This window comes from Trachurus japonicus, chromosome 16, assembly GCF_045865225.1.
Source record: "Trachurus japonicus isolate A0001 chromosome 16, Traja_1.0".
In the NCBI taxonomy this organism is placed as follows: Eukaryota; Metazoa; Chordata; class Actinopteri; order Carangiformes; family Carangidae; genus Trachurus; species Trachurus japonicus.
Genome location: NC_140922.1, coordinates 1,072,023 through 1,099,397, shown reverse-complemented (window position 1 = coordinate 1,099,397; position 27,375 = coordinate 1,072,023). Strand labels below are relative to the sequence as shown.

Below are 27,375 nucleotides of genomic sequence, written 5' to 3'. Positions count from 1 at the left end.
TCAATAATAAGCTAAATTGGTATCAAAACTGAAATATCTCTAAATCAGTGGTTTCAAACTCAGTTAAAATGTAAAACAAGGAAGTATGTTGCAATAAAATAAAATAACGTAAAATAAGAATATAATGAATAGAAATGAGAAAGAGAAATAACTTTGTTTTTCATTAACAGTGCCTTCAAGCGGGGCGGAGTTTAGCTCAGTTGGTAGAGCACCCGCCCCATGTGTTGAGGCTATAGTCCTCGCTGCAGGCGGCCCCGGTTCGAGTCCCGCGTCGGACGGCCCTATCCTGCATGTCATTCCCCCCATCTCTGCCTCCCATTTCCTGTCACACTCTCAACTGTCCTATCAAATAAAGGCATGAAAAGCCAAAAAATATACTTAAAAAAACAAAAAACAAAAAAAAAAACAGTGCCTTCAAGCAAAATGAGAACATAACAGATATTAACAAGCTGGTGAAAACTGTATAGTGATTTCAACAACAGAACTAAACACATACAGTACATTTAGCGTAGTGTTCTCTCCTATGCCATTGGCACTTGTCAATCCATTGCTTGGTCATGAATACGGTAGCTGTTGCAGTGTATTATGGGATTTTTACTGTGAGCACTGTATCGACAGGCCATTAATGAAAGAATTATAAAATAAAACATAAAATCATATTGGCCCCCGGGCCTTGAGTTGGACATGTGTGCTCTAAATGAATCAATCTCAAATTGAATCGGACATTGAATCGAATCAGGACCTTGTGATTCTGAATCACATTGATTCAGTAAATCAGTAGCAATTCTCAGCCCTACTCTCTTCTGATTGGCTAACTGACCTGGAGCCTGAGAGAGTACATGTAAAACAACATTGTTACATATTCTGAGAGCCACAGAAGGTCAAGGAATCAGGAGGGACAAAACCACTGTTGGTTTTGGTCTTTACATTTCATCCTTTTGAAAAATGAAAGTGTACTCCTGAACTCCTTATCCTTTAATAACAGTCTGCTCACACAAAGACAGAGTGTTGAGGCCTCCTGATTCTTTTGGGCCCAGGAGCCAGACAACATAATTTATTGTGTCGCATTTAGCATAAACTGCCGTCCCTCTGCTCATTTTATATTGCACACATGTCCCAGAAGCTAAATATCGGCCACTCGAGGTTCTCTCTCCCCCCGCCAGCCTCCAAAACCCAAAACAGCAACACTGTGATTGTTTACTGATTTTCTCTCGGGGCCACATTTACTAAGCTTTTGGCACCTTGTGTCAGATGAGAAATGAAAACCTGCATTTTTCATTTTTTGAGGTGCATAAATCTGTGCAATAGTCATACACACCATGAATGAAACGCCCAGGCCACTTACCTTTAAACTTAGGTATCTGAGATAGAAAAGCCAAATTCACAACACTCTCCAACACGTACAAAAAAAAGAACGAAATGAAAAACAAACTATTTTTTTTCATCACATATTGCCTCCCAGGAGACCAACACATGCCAAGTTAGTAACTAGAAACTCAGACAAGCTCTGTCTTCTTCTGCCACCTCTGAAAGCTTATTAGTATTTTGTCACAGTACCCCCATGCTGCTGCAGGATATTGAATGCTACCCAATTACTAAGGTGCTTATATAGACTTGTTTGTTCCTTTACCTGAGCAAAGTGTGTTTGGAATTAGAATATTTCCAGACTAAACTTTTGAAGCTGGCGTGAACCCACGTGTCATTTTGTTAAAACGCTGTAAAATTATTTCAAAAAATATCTCTGATTTGATCCAGATGAGAGATGTTTATTTCTATGTCAACCTGTTCCATCATCATGGATTTCATCATGAATGTATAAACTTTAATCAACATCAGTGGCACTTTTTATATTGTACATAAATAAAAGATTGTGTTCAGGACAAATATAAAAAAGACAGCACGGTGGCATAAAGCACAGCATAGTCTTATCGTGTCATTGACATTTAACTGAAACTAAATGGTTATTATAGCCTTAGCCAAAATGTGTGTTTTTGACTAAACCTAACACTCTAGATGTGAGTTGTGAACTGTTGTTCCAGGAGTCCTGAACATACAGACCAGCCATCCAGACCTGCTGCCAGACTCAGGGGAGGCGCATAAATAAAGCACTACCCATAGGGGAAAATGATTTCACTACAAAATGTTATAGACAACAAGAAACAAGAATGTATGGACAAGTAGGACTGCAACTGACAACTATTTTGATAGTCGACTATAATAAATAATGCAATCACTCATTTACTACTTTTAAATGTAGCTTCATCTTTTTCAAGCGTGTGCTAACTAATAATAAAGAATTAATACATCACTCAAAAATATGTCTTTTAATAAATGTTGCTGCTGTTGAGGTTACTACTGATGCAACAGATAAAAAGAAAGTATTACATGTATTGATATTTAAAACCAAGGACTGGCAAATTTCTGATGTAGAAAAAAAGAAAAGAAAAAAGTACCCATTTTTTCTGCAAGGACAGACAAAGTAGCAGAGATAAGTAGAAAATTCACACGCAGAAATTTTGAGAGTTCCAAAGGGGGGGCTGCCGTCTCTGTCAACATGGGAATCAAACCCACAACCTTAAAGTCAGGCAGACACATCTTTTTTTCATTGAGGAGCTTTTAATGTCAATGTATTGTGTGTGTTGGTGTGTGTGTGTTTGACAGAATCTTCATATAAATGTATAGGAGACGGTGGTCAGCAGTAGATTAACAGCAGAGGAATCAGAGGAGTCTCTGATTAATGAATTGGTCTCAGCTGAGGCCTGAGGCTCAGAGGTTGCCACGACGATAGACGACCAAGCGTTTTGTTCACTATAAAGGGCCTTTCACACCGAACGCGGCAGGCGGCGGAAGGCGGCAGCAAACCCATTCATTGTGTACGTGCTACCGCGGCGCACCGGCGAACGGCTCTGCGCCGAGCTGAGCGGCACGCGAGGTGGCCGCATGCCGCGGCGGCGCGCTGCGCCCGAATTAAAAAATGTTTAATCCGGGCGCGGCGCGCTGTGACGACATCTCGGCGCGTCCAATAGGAGAGGATGTAGTGGAGTCTGAAAAAAAATCAGCCGCTTGCAGAGAGAAAACAAACGACCAGACATTCAGTTAAAGTGACGGGATGCATGAAGTGAGTTGTCATCCTCCTGAGGATCAGACCAACTCTCTCTAACAGGCTGTTAAACTGCTCCCTGCTCAGCCTGACGCTAAAGTTCACCTGGAAGCGGCCGTTTTGTAGCTCCTGGCGAACATATCTTTGCATATACCCCCCCAAATCCTGTCTTGTTTGTTCGGTTGCTCAGCAACTCGCGCCATATGTGTACGCGCTGCCGCCCTGCTCTGCGCCTGTCTGCGCTGTACCTCGCGGTGGGCGCAGCGCATACCGCGTTCGGTGTGAAAGGCCCTTAACGCAGGTGTACTGCCCTGCTAAGCCAGACCGCAGTAACTACGCGAACAGTGAAACTGAGAAAAATGGCTTTAACGTTTTTTGATTAGCCTTCCAAATGTGTTGTAGGTAGATTAGTGAAAATACACAGATTTGACAGGTTTTCATTAAGTAATATTCATGCAATTAAATATATGACCACAAATTTTATATTTGACCCCTAAAAAGCAGATACTGCGCTCTGCTGCCAGATTTCCTTAAATAAATACACAGGTAATGCTACGGCAAAGTGCAGTAACTACAATGTTGTTGTTTTTTCCAGCATGCTTCTAGCGCTGTCTAGCCTCTACCTGGTCTTTTTACTAAAGTTAAACTTCTTTCTTCATGGCCTAAACCCAACCAAAGCATCAGAGCAGAGAAATGTCTTTTTTTCTCCCCCAGTCTGCTGTCAGCAGGAGCGGGGGCTGCAGCAGACTCGCGCCCATGTGGGCTGAGCTCAAGCCGCATACAAGCCGGGTTCAGCCGCGCTGAGCGGAGCGGGGAGGGGAAAAAAGTGTAGCCTACCGGTATTTCTTCTATTCTGTGGGACGGTAGATCTCCCATAACGGAGTGGGGTAGAAAGGAAGTGGGACAGATCTGCCCAGTCCCTGAGCAGCGCACGTTTCACAGACAGGCGCACAGTGTAAACAACGTCACCGGTTCAGCACCATGGATAGCTGGGGGGGGGGGGGGGGTCTGAGGGTCTCCGACTCGGGTCCGAACAGCGGTGTTTCGGAGTGGGGGGGGGGTCCGAACCGTCCCTGTGCTGGTGCTAACCTGCCGAAGCTAATGTTAGCTAGCTACCGTAACTGGCTAGCGGTGTGTAGAGCGCAGTAACTGCAGCTGGAGTACAGGGGAAAAGAGGCAGAGTGCAGTAACTGTAGTTACTGCGGTTTGGCTCAGTTTCAAGGGTGATTTTGTAGTTACTGCAATTTTTTATACCTCATATCTCTAAAACTGAGCAACATTGACCGCTGAAAATTTTACACAAGATAAAACATTTATTGACAAGTTCAATTTCACAAAAAAATCAATTTCGAATTTTCGGTAGTTACTGCGGTCTGGCTTAGCAGGGCAGTGTAACTGTCAGCAGAGATTGGTAGAAAACGAGAGGGCTCACTCTGTACAAAAAAACATGTTGTTCAGCTCCACCACGTGAAAAAGACGCTTAATGACGTAATAGACAATTAAAATTTGTCGGCAACTTAATTCCGTAAACAACATTGACGATAGTTGCATCACTATTGATGAAATAGTATTAGTAAGTTAGCACTTTGGTGGCTTGACTGCTGCTGTTGAAATGGTAAAAGCTCTTTTGTCAAGGAAGGGTTGGCTTTCAGAGTTATCAAAATGCTTTTGGAGTTCCGGCGGGGGGGGGGGGGGTAGAGTTCACCTTTGAATCGTCCAAAACACACATTATGAAACATCCAAATACCTCCATACTGCTCGTCCTACTGACCCAAGTGTCCTGAAGCAACATGAAAAAGTTGTTTGGAAAAAATTTATGTGATCTCTGTTTTTAGCCTTGTTGTAGTCAGCAGAGCGACTGGGAGCTACTACTACTACAAGGCTAAAAACACAGATCAAATTATTTTTTTCCGAACAATTTTTCCATGTGGTGGCTTCAGGACACTTGGGTCAGTAGGACGAGCAGTATGGAGGTATTTGGATGTGTGATTTGGACGATTCAAAAGTGGGCACTATCCGCCGCCATTATATGAAAATCTGTTGCCAGCCGGACCCCCCCTGGAACTCCAAAAGCGTTTTGATAACCCCAAACCCTTCCTTGGAAAATTGGTGAATTATCGATTTTGGGTGAAGTGTCCCTTTAAGTTTTGTTGACAACGCTCCCTGATGTCTGAAGTCCTTTGAACGCATCACTCCACTTCTGTCCAGGACACTTTTCTAGACATATTGTAAACCTCATCAGCTGTCTCACAACCATATGTCTGAATCATAACAGACAGAAGCGCCACACATGCTGCTGCAGCTGCAGTCTGCGTTTTACCCTGACAGACCCCAGTGCAGCAGTATATACGTGACATGACGGTCCGGCTCTGGACTATGCGGTTCGCCATCCAGCCGGTTTGAAGACTAATGATAATGTTTTAGGAGCACTTTGCAGCATAATGAAGATGTATCTCTGTGCCCGGGTGGAGCAGTCTGAACTTCATCAATGTTTCAAATCAGTTAATCCCACCACGGGAGCCGTGCTGGATAGGAGCACACACACACACACACACACACAAAAAAAGAGAAGAGCATCAATCTCTCCCTGCGGAGTGACATGCAGTGAAAGAGCGGCGGCACAGATGACAGCTTCATTTCAGCGCAGGCGCCGCCGAGCCGGTGCCGGTCAGATGATTGGTGTTGAGACGGGGGCGTGGGGCCGGGGCTTTAGTCACAGCAGCAGAGATAAATGTCAGACGGTGCTCAGGCAGGTGCTGAGGGGCTCCGACGTTGTTCCTTTTTGGGAGAGTGATAGTATCTGACAATGTGCTTTTTCGCCTCCACACCACCCTCCCCCCTCCCCCGCCTCTGTACATGCCATCCAACCCCACCCCTCCACCCCTCCACCCCCACCGCACTGCCTCATCCCTTCATACCACTAAATCAGCAGTGTTTGCTGTGAATCCAAACACACTACACTTCTCCTCACTACTCCTCCCAGAGGACCTGCAGCCTTCTGTCTGTCATCGTTATCAACCCCCCCCCCACCACACCACCACCCCTCTCTTTCCTCGATGTGCTTCTAAGGTTTATTCCGTCTTTCCTCGGCAACTGGGTGTATGTGTGAACTGTGCTGAGGCTTCCTAACTGTGGCTGAGGCTGCAAGTCATGTGCACTGACTGTAAGCAAAGTTAGTCTCTGTAGGGTTTAGTTTATAAAGCCTTTACCCGCTAATGCCTTCACATCTGTCATGTTGGCAAGTCTCTCCCAGTCCAGGGCCCTGGTCTCTGCATGTGGATACTATCCTGTCCTGTAGAGACGATGTTAATACAACTCAACTGCAACACTTCTAACAGAACCTATAGAAGGCTGTTGAAGGTTATAGCTACAGTGTGTGTGTGTGTGTGTGTGTGTGTGTGTGTGTGTGTGTGTGTGTGTGTGTGTGTGTGTGTGTGTGTGTGTGTGCGGTTTATCAAAGAACACAGAAAATCAACAAGAGATAGATAGATAGATAGATAGATAGATAGATAGATAGATAGATAGATAGATAGATAGATAGATAGATAGATAAGTTGGATGTCCAAACTCAATGAAAATGTTCCATATAAACAGCTCAATCAGAATAAACAGACCCAAACCGAATGGAATTTCATTCCGTTACAGAAAGGTGGAATAAACCTTTTCTTAAACTGAGCGAAAGTGAAATTATATCATGTGAACAGTCAAACAGAATGTTGTCTGGTTACGTTCTTTCTGCACATGCTCCGTGTTGACATAAATGCGTAGTGACGTTTCTTCATTTGCAAATGCTTGAATGAAAGTGTCAAAACAATGACAAGTGATAATAGATGCAGTGGCACATGTAAACACCCGATCGGATGACATCATATCACATGTAAACAGTGAACCTGAAAGACTCATTCTGAATGAATTCATTTTGATAGACAGATATAGATAGAAAGAAAGAAATAAAAGAGAGAAAAAGAGACAGTGAGAGGTGGATGGATAGATAGAAAAAGGTAGATAGATAGAGATAGAGAGGGGTAGAAAGAAAGAAAGAAAGAAAGAAAGACAGAGGGGATGGATAGATAGAAAGAGGTCGATAGATAGAGAAAGGGAGGGGTAGAAAGAAGGAATGCAAGAAGTAAAAAGACGCAGAGAGGGAAGAAAGAAAAAGAAAGAAAGAAAGAAATAAGTAATAAGACAGTGAGATGGGTAGAAAGAAAGAAATAAAGAAAGAAAAAGAATAGATAGATAGATAGATAGATAGATAGATAGATAGATAGATAGATAGATAGATAGATAGATAGATAGATAGATAGATAGATAGATAGATAGATAGGCTTCAGTGTTCACAGCAGTTTTTAAGACTTTGTGACATTTCACAGATAATCTAATGAGTTTTTAAATAAGTTTCTTTAACCAAAAAGAGGGGCATTTTTAAACCATAAATAAATATTTAATCTGTACTCCTGCTTTAAAAAATCACCAAACTGGAGGACTTTTTTAAATTGGGTGTTGAAAATAATTAATGTCCAAGGAGGTTCAGTACTGTTCAGCCAGAGAGCACAATGATACCACATGTTCTGACAGGAGATAGAAGTCTGGTATCAGCCTCTGTAGCACTTAACGCACATACCAGCCCCCCCTCTGACTGTCACCTCCCAGCTGCACTTTATATGCTTTGGCACGGGAGATCATTTCATCAAAAATGAATTCATAAAAAAAAGCTCAGGACATAACAGAGGACAGCTTTCAAGGAGAATCTGAATACAACACCTGGCCCGGTAGACAGAGAGGGGGGAAAAAAAGCCCACAGCAAAGCGTGTCTGTCCTACCAATGTATTCTCAGGACGATGTACCCACAGAGTTTACCCTTCACTGAAGACAGGTACAGTGGGGAACACCACGAGATAAATCACTGCATTCAACAAACAATAAAACCTTCAAACCCTCAGCAGAAAATATGTCAGAGAAAGTTGTTTGCTAGAGAAAGCATTTGGTTTTAACCCTAGCAAATCAGTAGAGTATTGATTCTCCTCCCTTTACACATGGAAGCTGACGGCATGATGGCAGATCAAAACCAGTTGGCTGGCTCCCTCCACATAATGACAATATCAACCTTCTGTGAAATCCAAACTCTCACATTCACCTCAGACTTGAATATCTAAAGCTCACTAACACATGCTGCAGGTTGCTTCTAATGAGTGACACTGTTCACAAGGTGAATTATTGCTGAGTTACAGTACAATCGCGCAAATTACTCGAATTTTGATTGAAGTAGAGGCACAGTGTTTTCAGAAGAGGGAGCCAAAAGCATGAGCCAGAGAACAAATCGAAAAAAAATATATGATCAGGATCAGGATCAAACCAGAGATCTTAGGAGGGAGAGCACATGGTGCAGTGCAGGTGGAAACAGACAAGTACTGTAGGTACACAATGTGGGAATCAGGGACAGTGTGTGTGTGTGTGTGTGTGTGTGTGTGTGTGTGTGTTGGGGAGGGGGGGGGAGGGGGGTCAGGTCCTGAGAGGATCATGTGTACACACAGTTGGACTCAATAGAAATGACTGAAATCCCTCATTTATTTATCATTTACTGTGGATTGTAAAACAGAGGACTGAGGTTTTAATAACATCCTAATTAAAGAGGAACTAAACCCCTAAACCACTTTTTTCTGCTGAAAACAAATACATTTGGGTATAAGGTAGTGTTGTCAGTTGATTCTGGTCCAACTTTTGACATTTTAGTCAAAATATTTCAATTTGGTGTATTTTGTAGTAAAAATATAGAGTGACTGCCCTCTATGGGTTGAAACACGGCTATTACAATCGAATTTTTCTATTGGCTGAGATGGAGGCAGATGACGTTTTGGAGCAGCTTTCGTCACCGGCCACCAGCTCCCCGGCCAATCAGCACCGGCTGCTGCCTGCCGCTAACGGTTGCTAGGCGCTCTAGCTGCTCTGCTGCTAACGGCTGCTAACAGCTGCCTGAACGGGAATCGTTAGTGCGGCCGGCGCTAACGAGCCGTTAACGAGTTAACGAGCCGGCGGATCGACTCTAGATGCTGTGTCACGGCTCTGGCGTCCTCTCCTAGTAGTGTCCGCGCTACTAGTGCTGAGTCGCTCATTAGTAGCTTGTTAGCGCTAGCAGAAGTGTCGATGTGTGTTTATTACTTTTTTTTCTCTTTTGTGTGATTTCGCGGGTGTGAATGGGGCGCAAGGGGGAGGGGGGATCGGAGAGTGCTCCTGGAGTCCCGCCCATAATCAAGGCATTTTTTGAATTTCAAGCTTAGAGCACGTCATCCAAAACTGAGGGGTTTAGTTCCCCTTTAAATTTTGACAATAGATTGATGAAATAAGAGGAAGGGACTTTGATTCATATCAATCTCATATTACTGATTAAGAAAAACAATACAGCGATAGGCCTAGTAAGTGTTTGTGTTTTTTTTTCTTTTAATAAAACACATAAAACAACACATATTCAATATAAAACTCTACTATATCTCAACTTTTAATAAACGTATCATACAAAAATTCATATCATAGCTCAAATAAATAAATGATTAAGTAGCCTAACTCTAAAAACTAAAAAAACATTAAACTGTATTAAATCTTCATCCCAATTTTTTGTTATTGCCAAAACTTCCCATCTTTTCATCTCTGCACTGTTTTTCTTGTTTTTTGGCAGCATCTTTGTTATCAAATAATGATGTTTGATGAGCAGTATAAATTATCTCAAATTAAGCTGTCTTTGACTTTTAAATATGAAGGCTTTCCCAAGGACAATAACACATTTTGTCCTTCTTGAAAACCTAAAATAAGATTAATGAGGGATAATGACAAAACAAGTCCTTGGTCAAATAAACCAAGTGCCACCTGGAAGTGTAAGTGGTTGTGTTTGCTGATCATGACTCATGCAAAGTGTAACATTTACCATTTAACTTAGCAGGCTAACATGATAATAGGTGATAACTGAGTCTGAGATGACATAGTCCAAACTATTGGTCACATGACATATGTTGACTTTTAGATGAATAGATTAATTCATCTGTTTGTTCACTGATTTGCTGACTTGTGTGAAACTTCTGTCTTTGGTTTCTCCATCAGAAAGTAAAATAAAAATACATGCGACCAGCATAACAACACACAACATACAACATAAAATAGTGCAGATTGCGAATGCGAACCACTTAAACAGTTATAGAGTTACTAAACAACAAAAATGTGTGGACATGAAGTGCTAATGGCTCTAGACAGGTCACTAACTATAAATTATTATCATTCTCTGGAGAGCATAAATAAGATAACACCACAGCAACAGTTACCAAGACTCGAAACAGCAGAGTTTGCTTGTTTTGATTGTTTCTAACTGGCATTTTCACAGTCAGCAGCCGACAGCATAATAATAATAAACATACGTTTTATTTCATAGTCGCTTTTCTGTCACTCAAGGACACCTTACAGTGAATAAAACAAAGTGCAAAATAAACAATAAAAACCACAAGAAGTTCACAAAAACACAAACACAGGTTAAAAGTAGAGTAGGGGAGCGCCGGGTCGATTGATACACTTTTCATTTAAACGTCTTTTTCAAAGATGACGTTATGTACACAAAATTTTTTATCATGTGATCAACAACTCACATGTGTATTCTCTTAGTTACAAGTGTAATTTAACACATATGTTGGATGATCGCGCTGTTTTATAACTTTGAACGTAAGTTGACATTTGTCTCAAACGCCCCACCTATGCGGGTCGTTTGAAACACAGAGGAGGGACGGTTGAAACAGCATGTTTTAAACAGAAACTACTGATATTACTCTCGTTTTTATGCAGCATATCGGACAAGATACTAGTGTACTTGTCATTGCCAAAATGTCACACAATTTCTCACAATATAAATAGGTCAAATAAATATTTTTGTCCCGTGCGTAATTGTCAAGATCCGCATTTCGATTAAACTCACCTTCCTTCTTTTGTCCGAGTTGTTGGATGACTGCATTTTCATTTCATTTTCTTATTTCCCTGTCCTAAGTCATGTTTATGGATACACAGTTGAACATATTGTAATTTTTCCCTCGGCATTTTCCCCTCACTTTGCTGAATATCTGTTTATTCATGTCATAAACACGAACATTAAAAATATGTGGTGTTTATTAAAAATACATGTTGTTCATTCAAATCGGTTGTTGTTCATTGCAAAACAGTTACGGTATTAATTCGGTGATTTATATACAGATATTGATCGCGCAATGTGACCACAATCACTACGCACGGTGGCGTGAGGGACATTTGAAACAGCTGTATCAATCGTCCCTGCAGCGACCACTGACACTTCAACCTGTTTTGCCTCTAAACTTCAAAACTATGACATTGCATAGTTTAGGACCTGTTCATGTACGAATTCATCTGTTGTTAGGTCATATTATTATTGCATGAAACACACAATACAACTTTTGATCACAAAAAAACTACCGCACCTAACATTTTACTTTCCGTAGTCAAAAACCGGTTCGCGCTAATAACTTTTGAATAGCGTGACGTAATTTCACAAGCTTTCCCAGGATTGGTCGGTGTTGAGTGCTGAAGGTAGTGATGTAATCTGACGGCTCAAGCTTGTGTGGTTTTCGAGGAAATCGCTGTGTATCAATCGTCCCGTGTATCAATCGACCCGGCGCTCCCCTACAGGCAGGGCATGTAGTCCCACAGACAGGAAACCAAACATGTTTCATAGTAAAATGATGGGTTATTTTCAAAATAAATCATGGAAACACAAACTTGAAGCATGCTAAACATTGAAAACATTGTGCGTTATTTTGAAAATCCAGGAGAGGAAGCAGGTTGAGCCTGAGCAGATTGTAACCTCCATCTGAAGGATTTTCATCTGGGTGTCCTGGCTGGCCTTCAGGCCCGGCTGCTGTCACCGTGTTATCATATTCTGGGGTGTTAGGTCCTTCAGCTACTGCCAGAGAGGAAACAAGATTCTGCATTTACAAACCATTTATTCAGCGAGGGCAAAAAGGAGATGCCTATCCTGCAGTCGGTGTGGGAAACATGTCTTTTTTTTTTGCTTTCCCTCCTCCCTTTTCTCACAAGTAAGCGTGCAACTAAATCTGCTTAAGGTTTTTTTTCCCCCCTCTCTCTGCTGTGGCAGTGACACTGTGTCCTGTTGCCCGATGCCTTTGGGCTCGGGTGGGAGATGTGGGGAGAATTTCATATCAGCATTAAGCACACTTATCAAAGAGAGTGAGAGCGGGGGAAGGGGGGAGGAGGGATGACTGAGCATCAGAGAGAACAGCAGATAAACGTATTTGTCCTTTGTCCAAACCGCTTTGATAATCCATAACTTCATATAACCACGTGTCTGTAATCTGTACCAAGATTACAAGTTAGTATTGGTGTCATTTATTTATGTAGACAGCATTAACTTGTCCTGATTGGACCAAGATTCCCCAGACTCTAAAGAAGTAGTCTTAAAATCCTTTAACCCGACACAGGGAATCTGATTTGATGAGTAAACCATGCATTCACCACATAATGTTTAACCTCCATTCAATTTATTATATCAAAAACAAATCCAAAATGAACCTTTACAAAATATCCGGAGATACTAAATTTTAGTCAGTTCTGTGTATTTTAAAACACAACACTCATAGAGAGCACTAACAAACCAAAGCCAATCCCTAGTTCACTCTAACACATCCAAAACAACACATTAAAAAATGATGAATAATAGTAATAAATAGAATTAGAGTAATTAATTCAAATACATATAGCAGTGTTAGTATAGCTGAAAAATGGTAATATCAAATGAGAAAATTATTAATGAATGGTTAAAATCAGCATTATGGTAATAATAATATGTCAAATCTATTTTTAGGAAAGTATAATGTCACAACATGTGGATAATAATTAAGAAGAAACAGTTATGAAAAATGTTAAACACATACATATAAGGTGTTCCTATCACATGTTGTGCTGACGGTTGCATTTTATTTTGGGTGATCATCTGCAACGTACAGAAGTGACGGCAAAACATCTGCAGAGATCACTTTCCATGTTTGCTGACATTTAACGTCCCTGACAACCTCTGCAGTGTCATTTACACACTTGTTAGCAACCGGCCTTCAGATGTGAGATTATTAAGAAACCAGGAGCAGAGTATTTACTGGTGTATTTTGTGTGACAGAATAAAATGTGAAAATATTGTGAGTTTGCGTTAACTACAGACCTGATTTCAGCCACTGCACCAAAATCATTCAAAAGGTTTAGGACTCATTCCTGAGGCGCTTTGTAGTTAATATTCTGAAATTAGTATTGATGTCTTGTTTTGTAACACTTGAATGATGCCATCACTTACAGTATGAGCATTCATTCAATAAATCTCTGAAGTATCAAGATATTACATTCTTGGATTTGATCCAAACCTGAAGGTCTTTACACACCAGGGACGTGTCAAATAAAAGACAAGAAAATGCCTCAAAACCATTCAAACCAGCGGCAAATGTGAGTATGTGACAGACGCGACAATCAGTGGTGTAGTGGTGGTTGGACTTTTTTTTTTTTAAAAGAGGAACTAAGCAGGTTTTTCCGGTGGCTATGCTACGTTTTTACCTTAATTAAAAAGCTCCGGAGTAGGTAATTGTGATAGTTAACTACATGACTTGCAAATTGTTACGAGTGAAGACGGAGGCTCTCTGTCTTCCACCTGCATCTCACGGCTGAAAACCAACCTTATCAGTGTAGTACCTGCTGGCCGGCACCCCGGTGTCCCAGCTCTCGTCTCTGCACACCGCGACACAAACGGGCTGCGTAACCCGCATTTTGTTCACGACGGACACGTAATAACATCGTAACGTCATTCACCAATCCCTAATGATTTTTCACGGGCTTCATTGTAAACAAATCCACATGGCCAGGCGGAGGGGTGTCAAAACAGCGGAAAAGAAATGGGTTTTTTTCCCCCTAGAAATGACTATGGAAAGCTGCAGATAGAGCCATTAGAAATGAATGCAACTGACTTTGTTAGTTTTAGGTTCAATATGTGCAAAAAAGTCAAGGTTCTCAATAAACAACTTGTCCGGCCCTGGACTTGTATCAATTTTTAAAGTTTGGCCCACAGCATTTGAGTTTGACACCCCTGGTCCCCACTACACCACTGGCGACAATTATAAACCAAAGTTTCACGTCAGGTGGTTCTTTGCTTCCACGTCGTGTCGTAAAACCGTATAACACACACCTGATCATTAATTGTCCCTTATGTATTCAACACAGGTTTGTTTACATTAAAACTGTCATCTTGTTACCAACTCTCAACAGCTTTGCCACACACTGTCCTTAATTTCTTTGTCTTGGTTCTGTCCCTTGTCGGACAAGACAGGGTGGTGAGACACACAGGTTGTTGACATTGTTGTCATGGTATTGTGTAGGGTTGTGACGTACCTCTTTACCATGCGACATGATTGGTTGATGTGTTTAGTTGATGGGCGAAAGCTTCAATAAATTGACCTCACTCACACAAAATATTATTTTGCATCTTCTCTGCCTAATATGTGAAAGGACTCAAGATGGAAACCAGAGTTTGAAATATGTTGATGTGCGAATTACCCGCATTAAACCCATTCCCGGTGTGTAAGTGCCTTCAATCTTATTGTGGTTGTAGATTTTGTAGGTTTTCTGCTTTGTTGAGTTCATGTGCCTTTGTGGTCCTAGTTAGCAGTAATTTGAGCTGTCACAATGAATCAATTATCTCTGTCTGATTATTTTCTGCCATTATTAAAGTATAAACCTAAACATAGTTTATTAATACACATAAACCTCATGAAGAGGAAGTGTCATTTATTGGCTTTGTAACTAAATCCACGCTCATTAGAAATGCGGTCGTTGAATATTAGAAATGAAGCTCCTCCAGGTGAACACTTTGTGGCTCCACTCAAGTGTCATTAAAACATAGAAGAAGACGAGGGTGCAACATGATGTCATTAAAGGGATATTTCAACATTTTTGGCCCATTGTCATAATCCCTGGTAGGTCTGTCAGCTTGTTGGTGCAAGTTGTTTTTAGATCGGCAGGGCAGAGACACAATCTGCTCAGATAACGGTACGGAGGGGTACGGTACTTTCGCCTTTCCCTCATCAAACTACACAATCCAACAACTCCAAAACAGGTGGACAAATTGTGACCTGCACATGAAGCAAATACCCGGAACTATTTGTGCTTTTGAAATCACTCGGCCAGCAGCCGTGTCTGGAATGTAGTTCCAGATTTGCATTTGCCTCGAAAACAACTCTGTCTTGCAACATTACATTATTATCTCATAGTGTGGTGAATGTGCAGGTCACAACTTGTCCATGAGAGTGTTTTAGAGTTGTTGGCTTGTGTATTTGATGAGTTTAATGAGGGAAAGCCAGAATACCATAAGCCTCCGTAGCGTTAGCTGAGCAGCTTGTATCTCTGCCCTGCCGATCGAAAAACAGCTTGCACTGTAGTCCAGGCAAAATAGCGTTTTACGAAAGACTAATTGTCACAGAAGGTTTTTCACCATACATAATTTCTATGAGGTGTCTAGAACAACATACTAAAAGTCCTAAGAAATCCTAGTTGGGGAAATATGTTTAATTTGCATCATTACTTACTGTATAAAGTCTATGGTGCCGACAACAATACACCCCAATGGGGCTATTTTTCCCTTTACTCCTATCACAATGAAACTTTACATGATGAAAGTATCCATGAAATGTAACATTTTTTGTATTACAAGCTTCTTGGAAAATGAATTTGAATATGCAAATGAGCAATACACTAATGGAATATGCCCAAAATACACCCGAATAGGCTTATTCTCTTCCTTTACTCCTACCACAATCACACTTCACACAATAAAAATATACATGAAAAGTAACATTTCTGTATTTCAAGTTTCTTGGAAAATTTATTTTAAATATGTAAATGAGCTCAACACTAATTGACTTATGGTCAAGAAGCCATAAAGCCACAAGCAGCAACAGGGGCCAAATAACTAACACATTCATGTCCATTCAATAAGTTCACCTATGCACTGAGTGCTGTCACTTGCCACACTTGACTTATGCATACACACATGTCACTTGCCACACTTAAAAGACCTATATTGACCTTAAGAATTAATTGCACAGTCTTGTCTCCAGTTGCTTTCTAAATTCTTTTTTTTATTATTAGCGAACAAGCCTTACCTAACGACTTTCCTCCCAGTTTGCAGAGAACATCAGAAGAAAGTCAGAATTCATGTGTGTGTGTGATGTTATATTAAATATGCTGTTATGTTTAACAACATATGAACGGGACTAAGAACTAAGTTATTTGGCCCCTGTTTTTGCTGCTTGCGGCTTTATGGCTTCTTGACCATAAGTCAATTAGTGTTGAGCTCATTTACATATTTTATTTAATTTTCCAAGAAACTTGAAATACAGAAATGTTACTTTTCATGTATACTTTTATTGTGTGAAGTGTGATTGTGGTAGGAGTAAAGGAAGAAAATAAGCCTTTTCGGGTGTATTTTGGGCATATTCCATTAGTGTATTGCTCATTTGCATATTCAAATTCATTTTCCAAGAAACTTGTAATACAAAAAATGTTACTTTTAATGTCTACTTTCATTGTGTAAAGTTTCATTGTGGTAGGAGTAAAGGAAAAAAAATAAGCCTATTCGGATGTATTTTGGGCATATTTGATTAGTGTATGGCTCATTTGCATTTTCAAATTAATTTTCAAAGAAACTTGTAATACAAAAAATGTTACATTTCATGGATACTTTCATCATGTAAAGTTTCATTGTGATAGGAGTAAAGGAAAAAAATAGCCCCATTGGGGTGTATTGTTGTCGGCACCATAGACTTTATACAGTAAGTAATGATGCAAATTAAACATATTTCCCCAACTAGGATTTCTTAGGACTTTTAGTATGTTGTTCTAGACACCTCATAGAAATTATGTATGGTGAAAAACCTTCTGTGACAATTAGTTCTATTTTGGGTCCAAAATGAGCTAAATTGCCTGGACTACTGACAATTAAAGGTAACAAACCTACTACTATGACTATAGGGATTATGGCATTGGGTGAATTTGGCAAAATGTTGAAATATCCCTTTAAAAGAGGACCAGTCATTCCTCAAATGGTGGAAAACAAAGAGGAAATATCAGTTAGGTTCATCCAACTGTTTTTGATACTGATAAAAGTTCTGACTCGCTCAGATAGAAGAAGTGTGTAATATGGAAATGTATGTGGAACATTAGCTGACATAACAGAGGTTAGAGGTCTGCCCATGTTTCAGCATGCAGAGCATTTACCCCGCAGATCCTGCACCATACAGTAGATGTTCTCCCATTTGTTTCAATGTTCCTTTTTTTTCCAATTAAATAGCAAAGCCAGTAGGTCTCCGCTGTCTCACCGACGCACATGGGGAGCTGTGAAGAAATGCTCAAGGGGCTGGTGAGCTGAGGTAACTTTTATTCGCAGCGTGCTGGAGGGGGATTTCATAAAACAGATCTCAGGCCTACATGTTTGTGGGGGCGGAGGTGATGAAGAGGTCTCTGTCAGGATGGAGTGCTCACTGCTGCTGTGAAGGAGAGGATGAGTCTCTTGTGCCGAGTCCCAGTGTGGTGTGGATTTCTTGTCGGTATAGAGCGCGCTCATACATTTACATCTAAATGAGTTTATGTGAAAACCTGGGTCTGTGTTCCAGCCCCACAGCCTGATCCAAGACGTCTAGGTTTTTACATGAACTCCCCTGTTGTCCTTCTGGGTCAAATTGACCCAGTCTGTTCCCTTCCTCCATCCTTCCTTCTTTCCTTTCTTTCTCCCTTCCTTCTTTCCACCTTGCTTCTTTCCTTCCTTCCTTCCCTTCGTCCTTACTTCTTCCTTCCGCTTTTGATCCAATTGACCTTTTTCTTTCATTCCTTTTTCCCTTCCTTGAATGAATCTCCCTCCATCATTCAGTCCTTCCCTTTTCCCTTCCTTCTTTCCACAATCCTTTTTGCCTCCCTCCCTTCCTTCCTTCCCTTCGTCTTTAATTCTTCTTTCTTTTTTGACACAATATGTTCCCTCCCTCCCTCCATCTATCTTTCCTTCCTTTTACCCTTCCTTCTTTCCTCCCATCGTTCCCTTTGTCCTTCCTTCCTTCTTTCTTTCCCTTCGTCATTCCCTTTGTCCTTCCTTCCTTTCGTCCTTCCTCCCTTGACCCAGGAGGACAATAGGAGGGTTAAATTGATACTTTGTTTGACCCGGGTTCATCTGAGCATCTATATTCAAGACTGATTGGGAGTTGCGCTGAGCTACTCAGGCACACTGTAAAGAAATCCCCCCCCCCGCCCTCCGCCCCCCGCGGGCCGTGGATTTGTCAGAATGCAGTGGGAGATTCAGAGCGGACTTGAAATGACAAGCGTTGACATGGGATGATGACTAAAGCGCCTGTGGAGAGAGGATACGTCACTCCCAAATCACAACTGTCAGGACTGAGGCGGTTAATGTGCTGCCTGCAGCAGACAACACCTGAGAAACACAAGAACCCACTCCCTAAATAAACACAGCACGCGTTCCACTGTGGTCACCGTGGTCTCCTACGCAAAAAGGAATTTATTTTCAAGCATTTTCGAGTAATGCAACAGCACAGTTATACGGTCACAATTACAAAAGTCATGCAGACAATATGTTATCAGTAGCAGTAAGAATGTATTCAGAGGAGTAGATATATGGAAAGAAAGTAGAAGCAGTGATGTGGTAATAGGCTGGTAACGTAGGGTAATACGGTTTATATTTTTACTGCTAATGGAGAAAGTTCATCAGCACTGCTTTCTATTTTCATCTTCAACTTTTCATTTTCATTTTTTCCTCCTTTCATCATCTTATTTTAAACTTAATACTAGAGCCATAATAGTTGGAAACAGACATTATTAAAGAAAAAAAAAACTCATGATATATGTTAGAGAAAAGAATAGAAGGACAGAGAGAAAATGAAACTTTCTCACAAATGGCCAGAAGCAGTACTGGGAACGAAAAAAAAAGAAAAAGATCCATGACTTGCACTAAATGTGAAGTATTTTCCACCGAAGTGTTTTCTGGAAGCTGTAAAGTTGGTGAATGAATTTACAGCCGGTTAACTTCAGTCAAGAATCAACAGTGTCGACTCGGTTCACTTCAATCCAGCATTTAAATGGCTCTTACACTGGGGTACTACATTTCCCATAATGCACACAACTACATCATCAAACATATTATTAATTTGAATTTCTGTCTCCGTGGGTCTCTAAAACAAAACAGCAACAAAAGATGATGTTGGGAACATCATGAAATTGCAAGGGATCATGGGAGTTGTTGTCTTCACTGCCTTTACCATAAGCTTCTCCTGGTTTGGATTCCCTCAGTGATTCGGGAAATCAAACAGACCCGGTGATAAAACTGAGAGAAGCAGTTACACATTTACCGTCATGGTTTGACCGTTGTTGAACAAAGGACAGAGACGTCAGGGAAGAGCTGCAGCTTAACTCACTGCTTACCTCTGTGGACACAGGACAGGGCGTCCCCAGCAGCCTGCAGCTCAGCTGTCTGACATTTACTCAGCTCCTTCCTCCAAGGACCTCAGATCCAGACGTCCAAAATCTTTCATCTGGTTCAAATATATTGCTTAAAACCACCAAGGTGTAAAAAAAAAAGTGACATGCAGCATCACCATAGGTACAAGCACGCATCTCCTGATTTGAGAATTGATGTAAACATTGGGGAAAAAGTAAGAACACAACTCAACAACATAGTGTAGAGAACAGAGGTCCAGTTAATGAGGAAAAGTTACAGATTCTAACTAAACTTTCTCTGTACTGTTCATTTAGAAACTTCAAGCTTTCTGTATACAAGTCAGTTAGAGCTGAAATCCACCTCTTTCAATGCAGCATGTTTACAGTAATATGTAATGGATTCACTGGACCAAACTGTTAAGTGTTTGTGAGCCTTTGGTAGACTGATTATAGCAGGATCACAGTATATGATAGATATATAGATAGATATATAGATAGATAGAGAGATAGAGAGATAGATAGATAGATAGATAGATAGATAGAGAGATAGATAGATAGATAGATAGATAGATAGATAGATAGATAGAGAGATAGAGAGATAGAGAGATAGAGAGAGAGAGAGAGAGATAGAGAGATAGAGAGATAGATAGATTCATTGTAATTAATGCAATGAAATTCAATTGAGCTTGTAATAAAAGTAACTAAATAAAAGTGATGAATAATTAAAATAAAATAAGATAAAAACACACACTTGCCCATGCAGACACACACACACACATACACAGTACCAAGACACGAAGAGAAAAAAAAAGAAAGAAAGAGAGAAAAAGAGACAGATAGAGGTGGATGGATAGATAGAAAGAGGTAAGTAGAGATAGAGCGGGAAAGAAAGAAAGAAAGAAAGAAAGAAAGAAAGAAAGAAAGAAAGAAAGAAAGAAAGAAAGAAAGAAAGAAAGAAAGAGAGAGGGGGTGGATACTGTGAGGTATAGAGAGATAGAGAGGGGTAGAAAGAAGGAAATAGAGAGAAAGAAAGAAAGAAAAAGAAGGGATAGATAGATAGATGGATAGATGCAGACACACACACACACACACACACACAGTAGCAGCACATGCTGTAAACATAAAATAGCAGGTGATTGCACACAAGACAGTGATGTAGTGACTGCACATTATGAGTGTGAGTCAGTCACTGGCCGTGTGGTCACAGTGCACCATTCAGTGTGCTGATGGCTTTTGGGTAAAAACTAATTCACAACTGACCTGGTTTCAGTTTAAACACGGTTAGTGAGAATGAACCCCTGCATGTGAATGAGTGTGATCACATGAGCGGAGCAGGTTGGCTTTCCCGAACAAGGACCGGTGGCTCCGGGCGGGGACGCGGTGAGGTCTCACTCTGATTGCTCTGCACTCATTCAGCCAAAAGAAGCAAACTAAGTTGGGGGGGGGGGGGCACTTGAAGAGTTCCAGGGATCTTTTTGGGGGTAAACAAAGTGTGAAAACACCTTAAATCTCCCTGACGCCTCTCCAGGGGTCTCGCTGTCTATCAGCGCTCTCCCTTGCATACCCAATCAGCTGTTGTTACCGAGGCTGGGTTCACCTTAAAGAGGCTGGAGAGAGGAGCCACACTTCCCTCTGCAGGCACAGGAGGAAACCTCTCCGCTCCGGTCTGCAGTGAGAGACTGAAGCATTAGAAACGCTGCAGCCGCCCCTCCATAAACTGCAATCTTTGCATGAAACCCTCGCTGGGAGAAGCGTGCCGTACGCCGCGTCGTCTCTAATCCCCGCGGCTCGCTGTCATACGCCGGAATGTAAATCATCTTCATTGTGCTGATATCTTGTAAGGTATCAAACTGTGCCTTGCAAATGTTCCTGTTAATAAAGAAAGTAAGAGGAGAGAAATCACACGGGGGACACCTGCTGCGTTTGAAGCTGCTTTCTTTGTGGATGGAAGTACCTCAGGGTTACACAGGCAACAAAGTAACAGAGAAAAGGAGGGATTTCTTACCTGTTTTGCTCATCTTCTATCCCACGATCTGCAGGTCGGTTTGTTCAGGTTTGAACAGAGCTGCAATCTCTACAAGTGCTGCTATCAGCTGGTATCAGACAGATCCCTATGACTGCAGAAATGCGAGACATGCAGCTCTGGTGACTGAGGTGTCAGTCAGACTCTGCCAGCAGGCTTGTTGTTGTGACTTTTTTTTTTATCTTGGCCTCAGGTTTAATTGCGTCTTTGCTGTCTCTGCAATGGCCCCGGTGTCAGATGGAACAGATGTCTGAATTGCAGTCTGACATTTTAGTCCCATGAAAATATATAGTAGACCCTTGGAGCCTTTCATTTGTTCAAATGTGTTCTCTTCATCAGTCACACAATAACAACAGTGGTGGGTTAGACTGGAGGTGTCAGAGGTGAGAGTCAGCACTGAGGACGGCTGTGACTCATTGGCTCCATCAAACCAATCTGTGGAAAGCAATTATGACATTGTATTGATCTCTATACAGGGAGTTCATCTGATGGTTAACCTGTTGCATTCAAGGAAAATGATTGAGTGATTAACCACAACTTTGGTTTGCATCAAATCTGAGGATGGATGAATAATTCCAACATGGTTTCATCCCTCCATCTCATACAGTATGAACTCTACACACATTTACACACTACAGGGCAATTTAGAGTCACCAATCACCCTAGAGTGCATGTATTTGGCAAGGCAAGGCAATTTTATTTGCATAGCCTGTTTTTCAATCTCCTTATTGTCATTGCACATTGTGCAACAAAAAACAACACATTGTCCCGACTGGTATACACATAAAACATAAATACAAACTTATTACAGACTATAATAACATACAACAAAAAACGACTAATTGCTAATGCATTATTACATGTCAGTTACTGTGCATTTATAGGATATAGGTCTGCATTTATTATATCCTGGTATTCTGAAGTTATTTCTGGAATGACACAATAAAAAAATACTTGTCAGGAGTGTGGCAGTGTTGAGCTCTTGAGGACTCTATCAGACTGCAGCAGAGTGAAGATGAGTCTCTTATAATCTCTGTGGCCTGGTGTAGAGAACAGTTCCCTCCATTCTAACCTGGGAAGTGAACCCTAAATTACAGACATCAAGTTAGATATCTGTAAAAAAAAAAAAAAAAAAAAAAATTGCTATCCAGTGCACACAAAAAATCTCTGTCGTTAATGTAAGTTTACATTTATTTCATTTCACCAACTGGGTGAAGCTGTCAACATTCCCCGATGTCTGTGACTCAGAGTGACAGCCAGGAGGCTAATGTGAATGCTGTCCCCCCTGCTGCTGTTTACTGTGTGACTGCTACTGCTGTTTGGAAACTCACATTATAAGATGTCTGTTGCCAGAGCCAGGAATAATGAGACAGCAGTGTTTCATTTCCTATCATCCCAGAGCGGACTGGGCCGGGTCAGGTCACTTCATTTAGTTATCAAAGCATCAACACCGTCCTCAGGGGCCTCCACACAGCAGCTCCTCCAGCCTGGACTCATGGTCCCAGACCTCTGATAGCACCTGGAAAGGTCATGGTACCAGTCCCTCTGTGGTGAACACTGGTCATCAAGGATATAATAGTAATGTGACCAATGTGGTTAAAATGATGAAAGCTTTGTTTCACATACATACTTAAATAGTATAAGGCAGTCATCATCAATTAGATGTCGGCTGGCCGAATCCAGCCCACCGTACCTTCCACTCTGACTTCTGAAATTGTGAGCATCAAAAAGAAAATATCTTGTGGTCCCCACTATTAAAGCAACTGAAAAACAAACAGAAACTGAAATAACATGATCAGAAACAATCAGGCCGTCCTTATACTTGAATTTTCTCTGATTAAGTTGATTATTATTATTTATTCATCATTTTGTCCATAACCTAGCCCAAAACTATAAGGATCATGGCAATAGGTGGCTTTGCCAAAATGTTGAACTATCCCTTTAATTATTTAAACTAAATAAAAACAACAACAACAAACATACTCTAATGTGTATTGTAACTTGTAAATTGGATATGATAATATTGATATCAGAAAGTCTTGTTAAGAAAAAGTATCAGGCTTTGCTATCAAGACCAATATTATTTTTTATAATACCCAACACAAATCCAACACACTACATATTCATTATCTGAGTTCACTGTTGTTACAGTTAGTATATAAATAACAATACCTAACTGTATAACTGCATTATATTAACACAAGCACAGCCACTGCAGGTTAATACAGGGCAAAGAGCCTTTATTCTGAGTCTCCTCTCTCTGTGGTGATTGCATGTAGAGGAACAGTCTGTATCTGCAGTACTGCTTGGTTGTCAGCATGGACACTACAGGCTGAAAACCTGCACAGAATTGGAATCCAGTATGGATTTGTGAGACGTCATGTGTGTGTGGGACTGTATCATCTTCTTCTTGAGCCCAGACCAAGTGAACCAAGCTGCGATACCATGCTGAGATACTGCCTAGACTCCTTCCTGCTCCTGATCAGCTGGGGGTATAGTGCTGATATACTTGTCCTGCATTGATAAGACACCTCCTGTAGTAAACCTGTTGAAAAAAAATCTCCAGTCCTGGTGCCGAGCCCAGTGCCAGTATCCAGTGCCTGCTAGATTGGCCATGAGCAGAATTTAAAGCCCATGAAATATGGAAAAGGGCAGAGTGTTGGCCCAAAGCCTGGCCACCCACTCAGCCCCCAGGCAGGGGTCCCAACCCATCACATCCCTGCCTTCTCCCTGTGTGTGCATCTCTGGCTTTGCCCATTCACATTCACTTCCACACATTATTTGCTAAATTGGTTACACACTGTTCTGTCATTATGATGAAATGAGCCCTGATTGCCCAATGCTTTGCCAGGTAAAATAAATTTGTTATTCTGCTACAGCATGATAGACAGGGTTGCCCAAAGATAAATGCAGAAAAGAAAAAAAAAAAAAAAGTCAGGCATCACGAGGTTTGCCAGGGGCCATTTTGGCTCCATTCAAATGGTTTTTGCCAAGTGGCAGGATGGCTGCCAGTTTCCACAGCAATCTCCGCCACCTGTGATGGATGGCCCAGTGGGTTAGGCTACACAAACGCAGCTGCGATTGCACAGAGCCATAATGGAAGAAAGGGGAGACCTGTGAGCAGGAGATAGACAGAGATTTTATAAGCTTTCATATTGCTGGAAGTTGAAACATTGAGAGCAAATTCAGAGGTGTGGAGAATTAACCGCGGTCAACTGTAGAGCTGCTCTGCACCCTGACAGACATAACTGAACAGAAATATTCAACAGCTTTGTCTCGCTTTGTTTTATTGTATTTTTAATCCAGACACACGGTTAACCACAAGTCTGCTGAATGAGTCAATGAAGAGACAGGAGTAATATGAATTTTTATTCTATACGACTCCATATAAACTCTGATGACAGGATCTCTATAGGTGAAAATCTGAGTTTTTACAATTAGGACTTGATGATGGTACTGAATTAATATTTACATTTAATAATTTCACAGGCATCTGCAGGGGCTGCCGCAAACAGTTGCACCGCCACGTGAACGGCTTATAATATGATAATATATCTGTAATTTTTAGGTTAAACTACAGTATGTATTATTTTATTCTATTTTGATGTAATTTTATCTTTAGTTTTGTGCTACAAAATCACTGACTGGTGGATGTGTGAAAGTCAATTTCCTTTTATGTGACACATAAATAAGGGAATCAGTTAGTTATTAATTAATCATTGGTATTTACATTGCTTAAAGCAGAAGTAAGCGATCCGGTTGTTTTGGCTAACTTCTTGTCAGCCGATGGAGTTAGCAGCCCCCGCCTTCGTCATGGATCTATTGGTCCTCGTCCCTACGTCACCACATTCACGTGCATCCCTTGGCTGCACACACAGAGAGGACCGCCCCTTTATGCCGTTCTCTCTCCTCATTGGATAAAGGTTGTAGGATACAAGGAAAGTTTTCTCCTCGGCTTACATTAGAGCAGAGTGACTGACAGACCCGTGTTTCAGACCAAACACTCTATATAAGTGATTGATGTCGGAAGATATAACTATTTAAGACTTATATTAACACAAACATTCCGCTTACTTCTGCTTTAACTATATAATCTACTTATATAATATTAATTATATATATATTAATATTATTAATATTAATATTTATTTTAAAAAGTCATTATTTTATTCTTCTATGTATTATTCTTTCATAATAATACAGAATCTAAAACAAACCATGGGGTTTTTGTTGTTTTTTGTTTACAATAAATAGGCCTAAACAAGAAAATAAATGAATTGATCAAGAAGACAGAAGTAATAATGAAGACTTTGATTGGCTTTTGTAGATATTGAATTTAAAAATTGCTTCTTCTCAGTTGTATTATTTGACACCCAGCTATTCACCCTGTGATCACCAGACCAGACTGACAGTCATTACACAGTCAGAACTCAGGCCTCCACTGTCTGTGTTTAATCTTCCCAAACAGCAAACTCCCTGTCTGTACAGACTTTAGTTTTATGTTAGCTAACATTCTACACACTGGGCAAATTCCTCAGTTTACTTTCCCCCATTTACACCTTTTCTGAACATCTGAAGTAGCTAATCAGCCTGATAACCTGTTGGCAACATACTGTATTAGAGGTGACACCAGGAAAAAAAGTAGTGTTTACCATTTAGCAACTTATCTTTAAACCCCAAAATAGAATAAAACAAAACGAGAAAGAAATAAAACATGGTAACAAGTAGGCTGGTGGTGGTTCACACTCTTGCCTCTCAGCAATAAGGTTCTGGGTTTGATTCCCTCTCTGGGTGGAGGTTGCATGTTCTCCCTGTGCCTGTGTAGGTTCTCTCCAGGTTCTCCAGGTTCTCCAGCTTCCTCCCACAGTCCAAACACATGCACATGGTCAGTTGGTAACTAGAAGTTGCTTGTAGCGTGCCACTGTGAGTGTGTGTTTGTTGTTCATTTCTATATGGGCCCTGTGATAGACTAGTGTGAACCCTGCCCTCACCCTCTGTCAGCTGGGATTGGCTTCAGTCCTTCAGTGACTCTGCACTGATATAGACGATGGATGGATGGATGGATGGATGGATGGATGGATGGATGGATGGTGGAAAGTAATAGTTATTCATGACAAGAGCATGCTCATCTTCAGGGGAGACAGGACAGGTGAATAGGGTAAAAGATTTAAATAACAGATATCACCATGAAACTTACCAAGTTTATCACTTGTATTAAGACAAATATTTTTTGTATTACAAGTTTTGTCAATTTCTATGTTTAAATATGTAAATGAGGCAATAACTGATGCGCTAATTTGCATACATTTACAGAACCGAAATCTGAACAATGGATAAAGCCGCTTTTATTTTGTTGACACATTAGAGTCAGAAGTTTTTACAGAGGGAATCTCTTTTTATCATTCTGTAAATGAAAAAATACTGTCACCAGCCCTAAAAAAATCCATGTTTTGGGGAATAAAATGTTGAATAAATCAGGCTGTGAATGATTTATCAACAATCCCCTCTGTAAAAACCTTCAGAATATAGACAGGAATAAGACTAGAAGGTTTGGTGTCTGTAAGTGCTGCTGATTTCGGGTTCAGAGTCTGAGGAAGAACTAATTTTGAGAAAACAGCCTTTAAAGAGTTGTACTGTAAAATTCCATAGATTGTTAATGTAAATCGTACTTTTACGATTGGTTGCGGATACAAAGGAAATGACAATTTCTGTTCAGGAGTGAGAG

The 27,375-nt window shown here is 40.8% G+C and overlaps 1 protein-coding gene across 2 annotated transcripts in view; it reads left to right on the top strand.

Annotated features, from left to right (window-relative positions):
• The window catches only part of tsnare1 (T-SNARE Domain Containing 1), a 246,109-nt gene that overhangs the window by 148,750 nt on the left and 69,984 nt on the right, over positions 1-27,375 (top strand). The window lies entirely within an intron of this gene.